Below are 12484 nucleotides of genomic sequence, written 5' to 3'. Positions count from 1 at the left end.
TGACATAGTTTATTTAAATCATTGAAAAATTTGTCGCGCACAGTTTCAATTGTCTGTTTCGGCGAAACGCGTAATGGAGTTGGCTTAGTTCGAAATTCATTTTAAAAAATTTCCTTTGATGAGCCAAAATGAACTTCGAATTGGGCTAATTAACCCTTTACCGCTTCTTAATTTTTAATTTTTATTTTTACCTTTTATTTTTACCTTTTTAGTATTTTACTGTGTTTTACATCTACTTACCGTAATTTCCGGAAGAAAGGCCGCATCAGCGTAAACGCCGCACTCGAGAAAAATGGCAGGAAAAAAATTAAAATTACACAGAAACGCCGCAATAGATTAAATTGCGCGTGACATCGTCGTGGGCCGTATAGATGCAAAAACTCAACCTAAGTCCTGATATATGACATACCAGTTAAGAAAAATGCATGAAATGAAACCATAACTCAAAAATAAATTAAAGGTAAAAAATGTATAGCTTCTGTGTCGTTTAGAGACATTTTCAAAAATTTTCCGCTCCCTTCTTACTTAAAAACTATTCAACAAGTACTTGTACCCAAACTGATGGGATCTGTATTTGGCAGAATGCCAAGAAAAATCCATTCATGCTGAAGGGGAAATACGTCAGAGTTCGTTATTGCGAGGCAGGTGGAGTCGTGTCCGCCTTTGAAAAAAATTGCAGAAAAGGCAGGGGTGGGGAGAGGATGGGTCCTGGAAGATTCATCGAATCACAGAGGAGAGAGACTATTCAAACTGATGAGAATGTTGATTTGAAAGGGGGAAGAATGTTATTGTTCTGAGATCTCGTTTAGGGTGAATAAGGCATGTAGGTCCGTTCAAGGAAAAGAATATAAACAAAATAACGTTCGCAAAAAGCAACTGAGTGGTCTTTTGTGTGGGAACAGCACCAGTCTATGCACAATGACAAGGCCATCCAAACTATGTACAATGACCATCATAGGAAATATTTTATCTTCAGTGCACCTAAACGCCGCATGGGTAGAAACGCCGCACCCGCTGAAAATTTAAGTTTTAAACACGTAAACGCCGCGGCGTTTCTTCCGGAAATTACGGTAATACGTTAGCATATAGCTTACTATTTTTATTTTCACCTCGATCAATTGATTATTTTTTTACTGTGTTTTAAATCTAATTAATTCGTTTAGCATATAGCTTACTATTTTTATTAATTTTACTTGTAAATATTCAAATGTTGTATATTTCTCTTTTTTCACACATTTCATAGCAATTAAATATGCTTATGTTGAAGTTTTCACGAAGCCACAGTTTTTGGTAACTTTTTAGCGTGCGTATTAAATTTATCATCTAATTTCCTTAATTTTGCAGCACAATGGGCAAAATTTTTGACCACATAGGTCTTTTTTCGTTTGTTCTTACTACTTAACTTTAAATTATATATGTATATAAAACGGTTGCAATTATTATATTATAGAGGCCTTACTTTACTTTAATTAATTAATTAATTGCCTTACTTTTATTCCAATTTACTAATTAATTTAGATGCTTTAAGTTTATTCTACTTCAATCCTGCAGCTATAGCGCAGAACGGGTTTTAAAAAAATGTATTCTAATTTTTTAATTCGAATTTTAGTATATTTATATATTTCTAATGCGCAAAGTTTTTGACTACATAGGTCTTTTATCGTTTGTTCTTTTTACTTTAATTAGTTTCTTTATATATATATGTACGCTTGGTACTGCCGATTGCAATAAAAAAGGGTGGTGCAACTTAAATTCTTTAAGACTTTGACAAATGTACAGTCTTATTGAATTTGTCTCTTTTCACGACCTGTTTCAGCTGCCTAAGTCACAAAAAATTGAAAGTTGAAATAATACAAACTAGATACAAAAAGTAATACAAACTAGATACAAAAAGTGAAACCAATATACTATCAAATACCAGTAAAATGATAAAAATTAAAGGAAAATCCTAAAAAGGAATTTGCCATTCCAGAATAAAATAAATGCTAACGAAAATTGTGACAATATAATTGATATTTTATTATCACAATCAAAGTAAGCTCAAACTTTTTTCAATCATGCTAATTAATTTGATTGTCCTGTGTATAGGCAAAAAAGGTGAAAGCTAAAATTCTTGAATTAATAAACTTTTGCTAATTTTTTTAATTAAATTGATAAACTGGTGAAAGTAAAAACGGTGAAGAGCATATCTGCTAAAAAATCTTTCTAGTAAAACCAAAGAACGATGAAATTCTTACATTGTAGTAGAAGCGACTTCCGGATTCAAATTGCAATAACATTTAACATAAAAATAATTACAGCCATATCTTTATTTCGAATGCAAAAACTGAATAGTTAGCACTTTTTTCTCACAAAATTCTTTTGAAATGGACGCAAATTTTTCAAATTTTCTAATTATCATATGACGTACCATCTGATTTTTCAGTCTTAAGGAAAACAGTTACAGGTAGAAGCTAGGCCAGTACTTCCATAGTATCACAGGTAATTGAGGTATTGCTGGACATAGCTAACTGTTAATCTTCGCTCCAATTTTGAGGAAGAACACACCGAACACGCCTCGGGTGTGGTCCTAGGGTCTCCCCTCTTCCCCTCCCCTCTTCCCTACCACCAACCTCTGGAGAGCACTTTTGGCTCGCCGTGTATTTTGAGTATCCTCAGGCCGCACGGACACTATACGCATACAAACATCCGCGTTTTCTTTGGAATTCTAACCCGGGCCCATCGGTACAGCAGTTAGTGTCATTAACCGCTAAACAGACTGGGCGGCGTTGAGCAAAGCATAGCATTTTGACATATAATGCAGGGAAGAGGTTGTGCATGAAATCTTAGGCACTTGAGGCATCCAGAAGTCAAAGTGTTCGTTCAAATGTCCTTTCTAAGATGAAAGGTGAATAGTTCTTGAAAGTTCCGCCATCAGCATTGTATTGTGGTGTTCATGATTCTCTTGAAGTTATCCTTTAAAACGAAATTACAGAGTTTAAATTGGACCCGGTTGTTTCGAAAGAACTGAATTTGTATAAAAATTAAATTAAAACTATAAATTGTGACAGTGTGTAGAGACATTAGAATTTTTGGAAGCAGGCAAGATGAAAAATGAGCAATCGTATTCGCCGGAAATCGAACTTGGGATAAGGGAAGCGCCCTGTGTTATACTGATTCTGAACGTGGTCATATTGAAGTGCTTCTTTGTCGGTTCTCGGGAAGAAGGGAAGAATTCATCAATTCTTTTACTTTGCATTGCAGAGTCCCATTCTTATTGCCACTTTGAGCGAACTATTGCATTTAGGGAAAATTTTAAATGGGGATTGGGCAGCGGGACTTGGATTAGCTCACTACTGATGTTAATCAATGATGCTTCCCATTTTGATTTTTAATTTACAGTATTTTGAGGAATGGTAAGCAAGTGGAATGGCTGAAGACTCGTTTTTTGACGCATAAAAGGTGGTGCTGTTCAGATGAACATCTTCTTTGAACTAGAGTTATTTTGGTTTTTGTAGCTTCCTTTGTCACAATTAAATGTAGAGGAGGTATCTCAGTAAGAATACATAATGAGTAATTAGCTGTCGTTCTTGAGCAAACAGAAATCTAATTAAATTCTTGAATACTGATACTTCAAGGTTTTATAATTTTTCTCTGGTGTTATCGTGACAAATAAAAAAAAAATGTGTGTATGTAACAAAACTGAATTGGCAGTCTTGGAAAGAAAGTGGAATCAATTCCCTTATTTTCTTCCTCTTAAAGGTTCATTCAGAAATCGGTTTTCAGTCTCCTTTTCAGTTGTATTCAACTTTTGCGTCTTTAGTATGTTATGATAATTTCCAAAATTCTAAGGGAAAAATAATTCAAGTATGTTCTCATATAATCAAAGTTTCATCGTCATCATTTTCTCTCTGAACTATTTTTTCTAAATCTAGATTTGCGAAGGACTCATTCAACAATGCATCGCCATCACATAACACCATATATTTACGCCGTATATAATGCATTGACACCGTATATTTACACCATATATATGCATCGACAACTTATCTTAACTGTTAAAACTATCACTCCACAAACGCTGAAAAATGCATGGCTGGTATCATGGCAAGTTTAAAAGATGCCTCTTTGGGGATTATTGGTGCTCAGAAATTTTGATGTTAATTAATAAGGTGGCCAGATAAAAGCCTTAGTGATAACATCCTACAGATAAAAACCGTACTTTTCTGATTACCCAAATGATATATATATCTGTGTGTGCTTGTATATACGAGTATATAATTGGATAAAAGCATATATTTATATATATATATGCTTTTGTCCAATGTTTTGGCTCATCAATGTATATATATATATATATATATATATATATACATATATATATACATTGATGAGCCAAAACATTATGACCATTCACACTTTTTTCAATGAACTTGTCTGGAAGACGTGAATGGGAGGTGATTAAGTGGAAATAGTATTTAACCTCTGATGAAGAAGGTAGAGAATCATTCTTGCACTTACTTTTGCGAGCGATGGAAAAGGCTGCTGATCTAAGCGAATTTAGGGAGCCGATCGTAATGGCCGAAGACTCGGAACGAGTATCTCTGAAACTGGCCGACTGGTAGGTAGTCACACACAACTAGTGTTTATATAAAGTATTTAGATAAAGTGGGTGAATGGCCGTGAAACCAGCACTAGACGACAAGGTATTGAACGTCCACGCGTCATCAAAGAAAAAGGAGACTGCATCGCTTGGTACAGCAAAACCGGCGCCAGACAGTGGCACAGCTGACAGCCCAATACAATGCAGGTCCAAGTGCAAGTGTTTCAAAACACACAGTTCAGCGCACACTGTTGGGTATAGGACAGCGCAGTTGATGCCTCATTCCTGTGCCTCTGTTGACCAAGCATCATTGTCAACTTCGGCTACAGTGGGCCCGGGAACATCAAGACTGGACCATGGATAAGTGAAAGACAGGTCGGTTGAATCCCAATTTCTCATTCATCACATTGATGGTCGTGTCAGGGTACGCCGTCTTTCAGGCGAACAGTTGCTCCCCCCCCGCCTGTACAGCAGGTCATACATAGGTTGTTTTTGGTGGTATTTATGCTTTCGGGGACGTTCTCATGGGCGGCTCTGGGACCCTTAGTTATGCGGACTATCTGAATATAACTGCGGATCATTTGTACCCTTACATGGCATTTGTCTTGCCAACTGGAAATGGAATCTTCCAGCAGAACAACGCCCCATGTCTCAAGGCTCGAATTTTGTTTGAGTGGTTCAAGGAGCATAAGGATGAAATCCAGTTAATGTCTTGGCCACCTGACTGACCCGATAGAGCACATTTAGTATGTCACGTAGTGGCAGCTCACAGCTCAAACACCACTTGTCGGAATATCTCAACTTTGAGAGACTGCTGCTTAGACATTTGGTACAACCTAACTTCCGTCATCTACCAAGAACTTGTGGCATCCATGCGAAGGCGACTTGCAGCTGTTTTGCAGGCCAAAAGTTGCGCAGCAGGTTGAGTAGGTAGCCATTATGTTTTGGCTCTTCAGAGGTACATATAAGGAGATTTCTTCTAAAGGGCAATTAAAATTATAAAAATGTGTGAGGTGAAGTAACAAACAGGAATAAATTAAAACTATTAACCACCCTGTGTTTAATGTTTCAAACAGAACTTTTCAAGGGGTTAGTGTTTAACACACTAAACCAGGATGATTGATTACTGTTTAATACACGTTTCTTCGTTTCTTTTTTCCTGACATTATGCTACTCAAAAACGCTTCTAATTAATTATTCGGGAAAGCAAAATAATATTTCTAATAGTCTCAAACATCTACGTGTTGTTCTTCACTATTAATTACAAGCAAAGAATAAAAGTAATTTAAAATCACACCAAAGTGCAAAAAATTCGATGCCCTGCACATTTTCCTCAGATGGGATAATCTTTAAACCAGACAAAAATCGTGCCCGATGTGTTGATAACATCGGTATTGTGTGTGACAATATTATTGCAAGTTCCGAAAAATCCGATATTAGAATTCTAAAAATAATAACGAATAAATAAATTAAAAAGAAAATTCATTATATCAATATGTGGAAAATGATTATGAATTTCATCGAAACACTGCGATGCTGCAGAGAAAGTCACAGAGGACACATTCAAGCCATTATTTTTCATTCATAAATCGAAGCATTTAGTAAATCGGAAAATGTTGTAAATTGTACAAATATTTTCCCTTTTTTTAACAACAAACTGTTTTATCAGGCATATAAAATCCGGCGCTTTTGTTGGGACACCCTTTAGTTAATAAACTAAAGCAATATATCATAAATAAAATTGTTCCATCAACAATATATTTTAAATAATTTTCAGAAATATAAGAGTTCCTGTAGCAGTATAACATAAACAGTGCTACTAGAGTAACAACGCTAATATCTGAAACGGATGGAAATCTGGAAATTATGAAAAGCGAAGCGAAAAGCTATACAAAAATATAAAACGTTAAATTACCAATCAGATACTTCCTTGAAAAATTTCTCGCTTTGAATTTCCTGGATAGATAAAAAACCTTCCTAAACAGATAAAAAGTATCCTGTGTTAAAAGATATAGTTTCTAGCTGACAAACCAAACCGAAACATCGTAAATAGAGCTGTTCCGATGGTAATTCTCATAAATGCGCCAAAAGGCACATCATGGATGCGTAATTCAGAAACCTAGGGAAGTCTAAACCGCACATATCTCGCAATTGTGACTCATCTATAATGAATCTAATCTCATGATCATACTAATTAGCTATATATGCTAATAACTTAACTATCCAAAATGGTACGGTCATTCCAAATCTCAGTTTTAAGTTGAATCAAAGTTCCTACTCAAGAAAATTTAAAATCAAATTAAGATCTTGAAAAATTTTTGTGGTATTTCACATAATCAATTTTTCTTATTCTGGCACGTAATTAGCTTAATTTTAATTTTTTTACATGAACAGTGCAGAAATGATAGAACCGTTTGCTTAAAATAAGTTTTAAAATATGCAATGTTTATTTATTTAATTAGAATATAGTATATGCGTAAAATATGCAATTTCACAATCATTTAATAGCTAGTTTTGATTAAGAGATCAAAGTTGATGACTACGTGACTGATTTCTTTAGACTTTTAAAGAGCACTTTTAAAGAATTTTTGAGTTCCCGCCTGTAGTTTCTATAAATAGAAAAAGAATAACGAACTTCGATCTTTGAAGGAAAAACGTGAAGTACGAAAAATCGCTGGAAACTTTTCATAACACACAAAAAGCAAATTTTTTATAAATATGGATAATAATTACGAACTTCCATCACTAAAGACAAAAAATGAAGTAGCATATACGCCACTGAATACTTTCGTCATAATGCGCAAAATGTTTCTATAAATAGGATAAGAATAGCGACCTTCCATTACTGAAGAAAAAAAAAATGAAGTATGAAAAATCACTGAAAAACTTGTCATAATGTACAAAAAGCAAAGTTCTTATAAATACGGATAGTAAGCTAATTATTGTAAACTTCCCAGAGTTGCCACAGGCATTAAGACCAATATTCGTAGGATCGACACAGACATAACATCGACATGGCGTAGCAAAGATTCATAGAGTCAAAATTATGTAGGATCGACAAGGAAAAGAATCAACAGTGCATAAAATAAATACAGGTTCAATATCAACATTGATATAGTATTCTATACAATGGATAGGATAAAATAAAAATTTTGGCAAGAGTAAGATGCTTATTCCACATCTGGCACCTTTTTAGATTTGTCAAAGGCATGTAAAGTTGACACCGGTACAACATCGAAACGGAGTAGCAACGACACCGTAATGGGCACTGCATACTGTAACCAAGGATTTTAATTAACAACAGCATATCATTAAGTGAGAAAGAACTTGGTTAAATAATTATTTCGTTAGGGTACCTGCGTAGGACCAACCTTAGCATAGGAAGGACACCGGCTGAGTCGAAACTGATTTTTGAGTGCCTTTTTGAGTTCGTGATTCTTTGCCGACATAAAGCTTGTCGGTCCTATGCACTGTCTAACCTGTGCCGCATTTCCTCGTGACCAGCATGTTGATCTCCAGTGATTGTCAAACTGCAGATCGCGAGGAACTAACTATTTTGCTGAGCACTGGTATTTTTCGATTTAATTCTACTTTAAAATCTCCTTTTAAATTTACTCTTTTACCCAACTGTTTTTCCTCCAGTGACTATTAAAAATCAGCTAACCTGCAGGTTAACGGACCCTTCCAGTTAACTCTAGTAGTCATTTCCAGAGCACTGGAAGCTCAACTATCACTTCCAGTGAATGTAAATCATGACCTTCCAGTTGCCGTAATCTGTAATGTAGTTATAGTCTGTAAGTCATAACCACATCGAAAATCAGTGAAAAATCTATGTGCGGCAGTGCTTGTCGACCGGTATATTAGCGATGACCAACAACCACATTATAAGGTTCATGTATGGTTCTATTTAATTTTAGTTTTAAAAAAAAACCTAAATTATTGCACTACCAAAGGCTGATGATTTACAGGTTGGCTCCAGTGTTCATCAAACTGTACGTAGTGATAATCGGACACCGTTGTGCTTTGATCAAATTAAAATTTTAAAATTTGTTAAAACTAACTTCACTATCCCACATCGCGGATCCTAATAAGTTGATCTTAAGAGACCATCATACTGTAGATCGCTATGGACCACAAATCACTAGTCAGCACACAGATAATTACCATGGTCTTGAAGAGTAGTAGCATGTTGCTATTTAATTTTGACTGTTCCTAGCGGAATTTTTCTATAATGTTGACATTAGAAAAGTCCATAGCGGAATGTTTCCAAAATATTTGGACCATTATGTTTTGTTAAGCTACAATGGACATACCATCCATGCTTCTCAGCACGTGTTGCCACTGCACAAAATATAATGTTTTTAATTTATCTTCCACACCTCTTACTCTTAAGCAGTTTTCATAGCGTTATCTTTCGGTAAAAAGTAATTTATCTTTCGATTAGTCAGTAAAAAGATAAATTACGTTTACTTTCGAATTAACCAATCTATAATTGTTTACCAAACCGAGCGATTTAAAAATAATCAATTGCATTTCTTAATAACTTAATTTTTGCTTTATTTTTAACAACACACTAATCAGATATCAATTAAAATACATTAAAATATAGTATACAAGTAATAAAATGACGTTTCAAATGCCACACGTTTCACGTTTCATTCCTGGTACAGAATTACATAGCTTTTTTGTTTTTCCGCCCTAGCCTAAAAGGCTTATCAGTCTCGAAATACATTGATTCGCTTGAGAAGTCATTAGGTTATTTCGAAGTAAGAGACATGAAAAATGAGCAACGCCTTCGCCGGGACTCGAACCCCGGACCTCTCGAATATGCACCGAGTGTGCTGACCATTACACTACGAAGGCATACTAAGAAGGCGGGAGAAACAGCTTGTACGCTTTAAAATGTAGTCTACTGTAAATGCGTTATTTCACTTTTCATTCGAGTCAGTTGTTATTAGGGGTAAATGTAAAATATTTATCTTTCAAGTTGAACATGTCTGTTATTAATTAACAAATTAAGCTATTTAAAAGCAAGAAATGCAGTTCTAGGAGTGTTAATTTTTTACTTTCGAATTTGATTGATTTAAATAAAAATGCATTAATCCATTATATATCCAATTAAAAACCTTCAAAGTCTCGTTATATATTAGAGACATAGACGTTACATATATGTTTTCATTTTTCAAATATACAGAAAATATATAACGTTCCCCAGTTAGTCTCAATCTATATTCAATTTATTTCCTACAGAATGTTCCATTGTTCCGCTTGGGTCATCTCTGTTGATAATCACTACTGATAAACCATATATCAAACTTCAAAAGAGCCTTTTTAAGTAATCATTAAAATCTGAACCCATTCAGATTTTTTTTAATTCCCTCATTCAGTACTGCTCTACTGTACTCTAATTATATTTTTGTAATTGAAAGTGCTTTTTGTTTTTTCACAGTGAGAAGTTTCAATAAAAATTACATCATGAAAATTCAAGTGGTAAAGTTAAGCTGATTTTCTTCTTCCGTATACTGTTGATTCATACTGAGTTTTTATATCTCACTATATAAGGGTAAATTCACGACTTCTATCATAGATTAATATGAATAAAAATCTTTTTTCTGATATTCAGTATATTATGACCGAAAAGCCGGTTAAACCAAAATTAAGGAGAGGCTGGGGGAATCATTGTTTTACTGATATTTGGAACAGAAAAGAAAAATATTACCCGCATGTACATTGGACTCTTCCTGTTTGACATGTATCACCCATTTGAGCAAACTCATCCAAGCCTGAAAGAGGGAGTAAGAAAGTGCGGAAATCGCGTTAATCACGTTGTATAAAATAGTTCAGTTAACAAAGGGTTAGCCAACGGAAAAACATAGAAGTTCTGTTTTTTGTGGTACTGAATCCGAATTTTAGGTTTGCTATATCACCAGAGGCGAGCTTCACAACGGAAATTTAAAAAAAAAAAAAAGAAGAAAAGAAAAAAAGAAAAGAAAAGAAAAAAACCCTCAAAATGTTGGTGCTTTTTTTAGTTTTCCATGTATAACTCCAAAACTAAACTTTCTTCAAACATGATCAGGCTACAAAATCAAAGTGGACAAAATTTCCTTCAAAATACATGTATTAAATGTGGTGTTCGGACAATCTGCGATGACATTAGATCGCGCTGAAAAAAAACGCTTCTCTTTGGCTCTTATGAAAAACGCAGAAAAAAAAATTCAGGTGGTCGATTTTGCTTTAATATCAACGTCACACGCCCGAAACTAATTATTTTTTGAATGCTTTGTGTGACTAGATTATATCAATGGAATTAACGAACGTCAATATGGCACATGGTCGGCAGACCCACTAGTTTTATGGAAAATTGCGCCTCTCCTTGCTACATCTGCAAATCTTAAATGAAACTTGAATATTTTGAGTGAAATGATGATACAGTAGCCTAATTTTGTATATTAGATTTTGTACTAAACTGGAAGATCTAGAGTCAATGCAATTCTTGAAGAAATCCATTGAAAATAGTGTGGAGGAATGAAAATTTACAGCTGACGAATGAGATTGAAGCTGAATTTTGTCCTCATCCAAAAAACAGTAAAAGCAGACCTCCTTGATCTCTTCAAGCTTCTAGAGATGCTGTAGTATGAGCTAAAAGAAAGAAAATATCGACAAATGTACGAAGAAATCATTTTCATTAGCCAATTGCTTACTTACAGCCGTGATGCCAAGTCATATGTGTCTCCTCTGCAAATAGAGGCTGCGCCATTTTTGGAAAGAAAGGACGGATCCGAACGGTTTCTTAATCCGCTGAGTTCATTAGGATTATGCTCATCATCCGCGGAAGCCACAAGTATTGAAATATCCTCCATCATCGAGTCACCCCTCGCTCATAATTAACAAGCACTTTCTCAAATGGTATATGATAATGAAGACTTGAATGTGCGAATTATCAATGGGTACAGCATATTCCACTTGACGGGCGGCATATTTTGTGCGACACCAAAGTCTGCTGTTGTCCTGAGTCAACACAGCTCGTCTGAAGGATATACCTTCAGTTGGAAGTATTGGGTGTGTCGTTCCATTGAAACTAATGCCCAACATGAAATATCCCAGGCCGTTAACACAAGGTCCATAAAGCAAAACAACCTAAAACAGGATGTACTAAGCCTTCAGGATGGCAGTTCTGGTCCATCCGGATGAAAAAATAGAGAGAAATCCTGACCCCTATGCAGGTATAAACTTCATACGCCAATTCATTCCAGCACATTCTATGTCTTTCGTCTTCTTTTCATATGATTCCATTGCTCAAACTAAGTTTTTTTGCAAGTAATAATCATCTGAAACTCCATCCTTTCTTTTACTGATGAAGATAATTCTCGGAAATATGGGAACTCAGCGTGACATAATATTTTATATCGACTGAAAACTTTTAATTACTTTTGCCTAAGAGTTTTTTTTTTTTTTTTTTTTATTTTAATTTGTAAGTAAAATTTTATTTCGAACATATTTCCTTTTATCAGTACTTCCCTATTTACTCTACAAGACAAATTATATCGTATAGCATAGTACAAACACAGAAGCTAACAAATGCTCTCTGTCATTGACGATCGACAATTTAGACTGCAAAAGTAGTCTACTGTACCTTTATTTCTTTCAAAACATTCAACCGGGGATTTATAAAATAATACGTTTCGGGCATATGATGTTGATATTAGAGCACGACCACACAGATAGAAGGGCGTTTTTCACTGAAACCCAATATGTGGTCATTTTTCAGTCAGAGTCATTAACCACTAACCCGATTGGGTGGCTATTGCCTATTTAAAAAATTATATAAACTTGTTCATTACATATTTAATAAATCTAATTTTGTGAATATTTATATCATTACTGTAATAAATAAAAGATAAA

The 12484-nt window shown here is 34.7% G+C and overlaps 1 non-coding gene across 1 annotated transcript; it reads right to left on the bottom strand.

The window, feature by feature from the left end:
* Positions 1 to 9372: 9372 nt before the first annotated feature.
* TRNAM-CAU (transfer RNA methionine (anticodon CAU)) lies at positions 9373 to 9445 on the bottom strand. Its single transcript has one exon. It is a non-coding gene; the product is annotated as a tRNA-Met (tRNA).
* Positions 9446 to 12484: the final 3039 nt, after the last annotated feature.

This window comes from Stegodyphus dumicola, chromosome 3 (genome assembly GCF_044657685.1).
Source record: "Stegodyphus dumicola isolate Sdum_Otavi_A_Nest chromosome 3, ASM4465768v1".
Taxonomy (NCBI): Eukaryota; Metazoa; Arthropoda; class Arachnida; order Araneae; family Eresidae; genus Stegodyphus; species Stegodyphus dumicola.
Note: the sequence above shows the minus strand (reverse complement) of the source record. Positions and strands in the feature narration are given on the sequence as shown.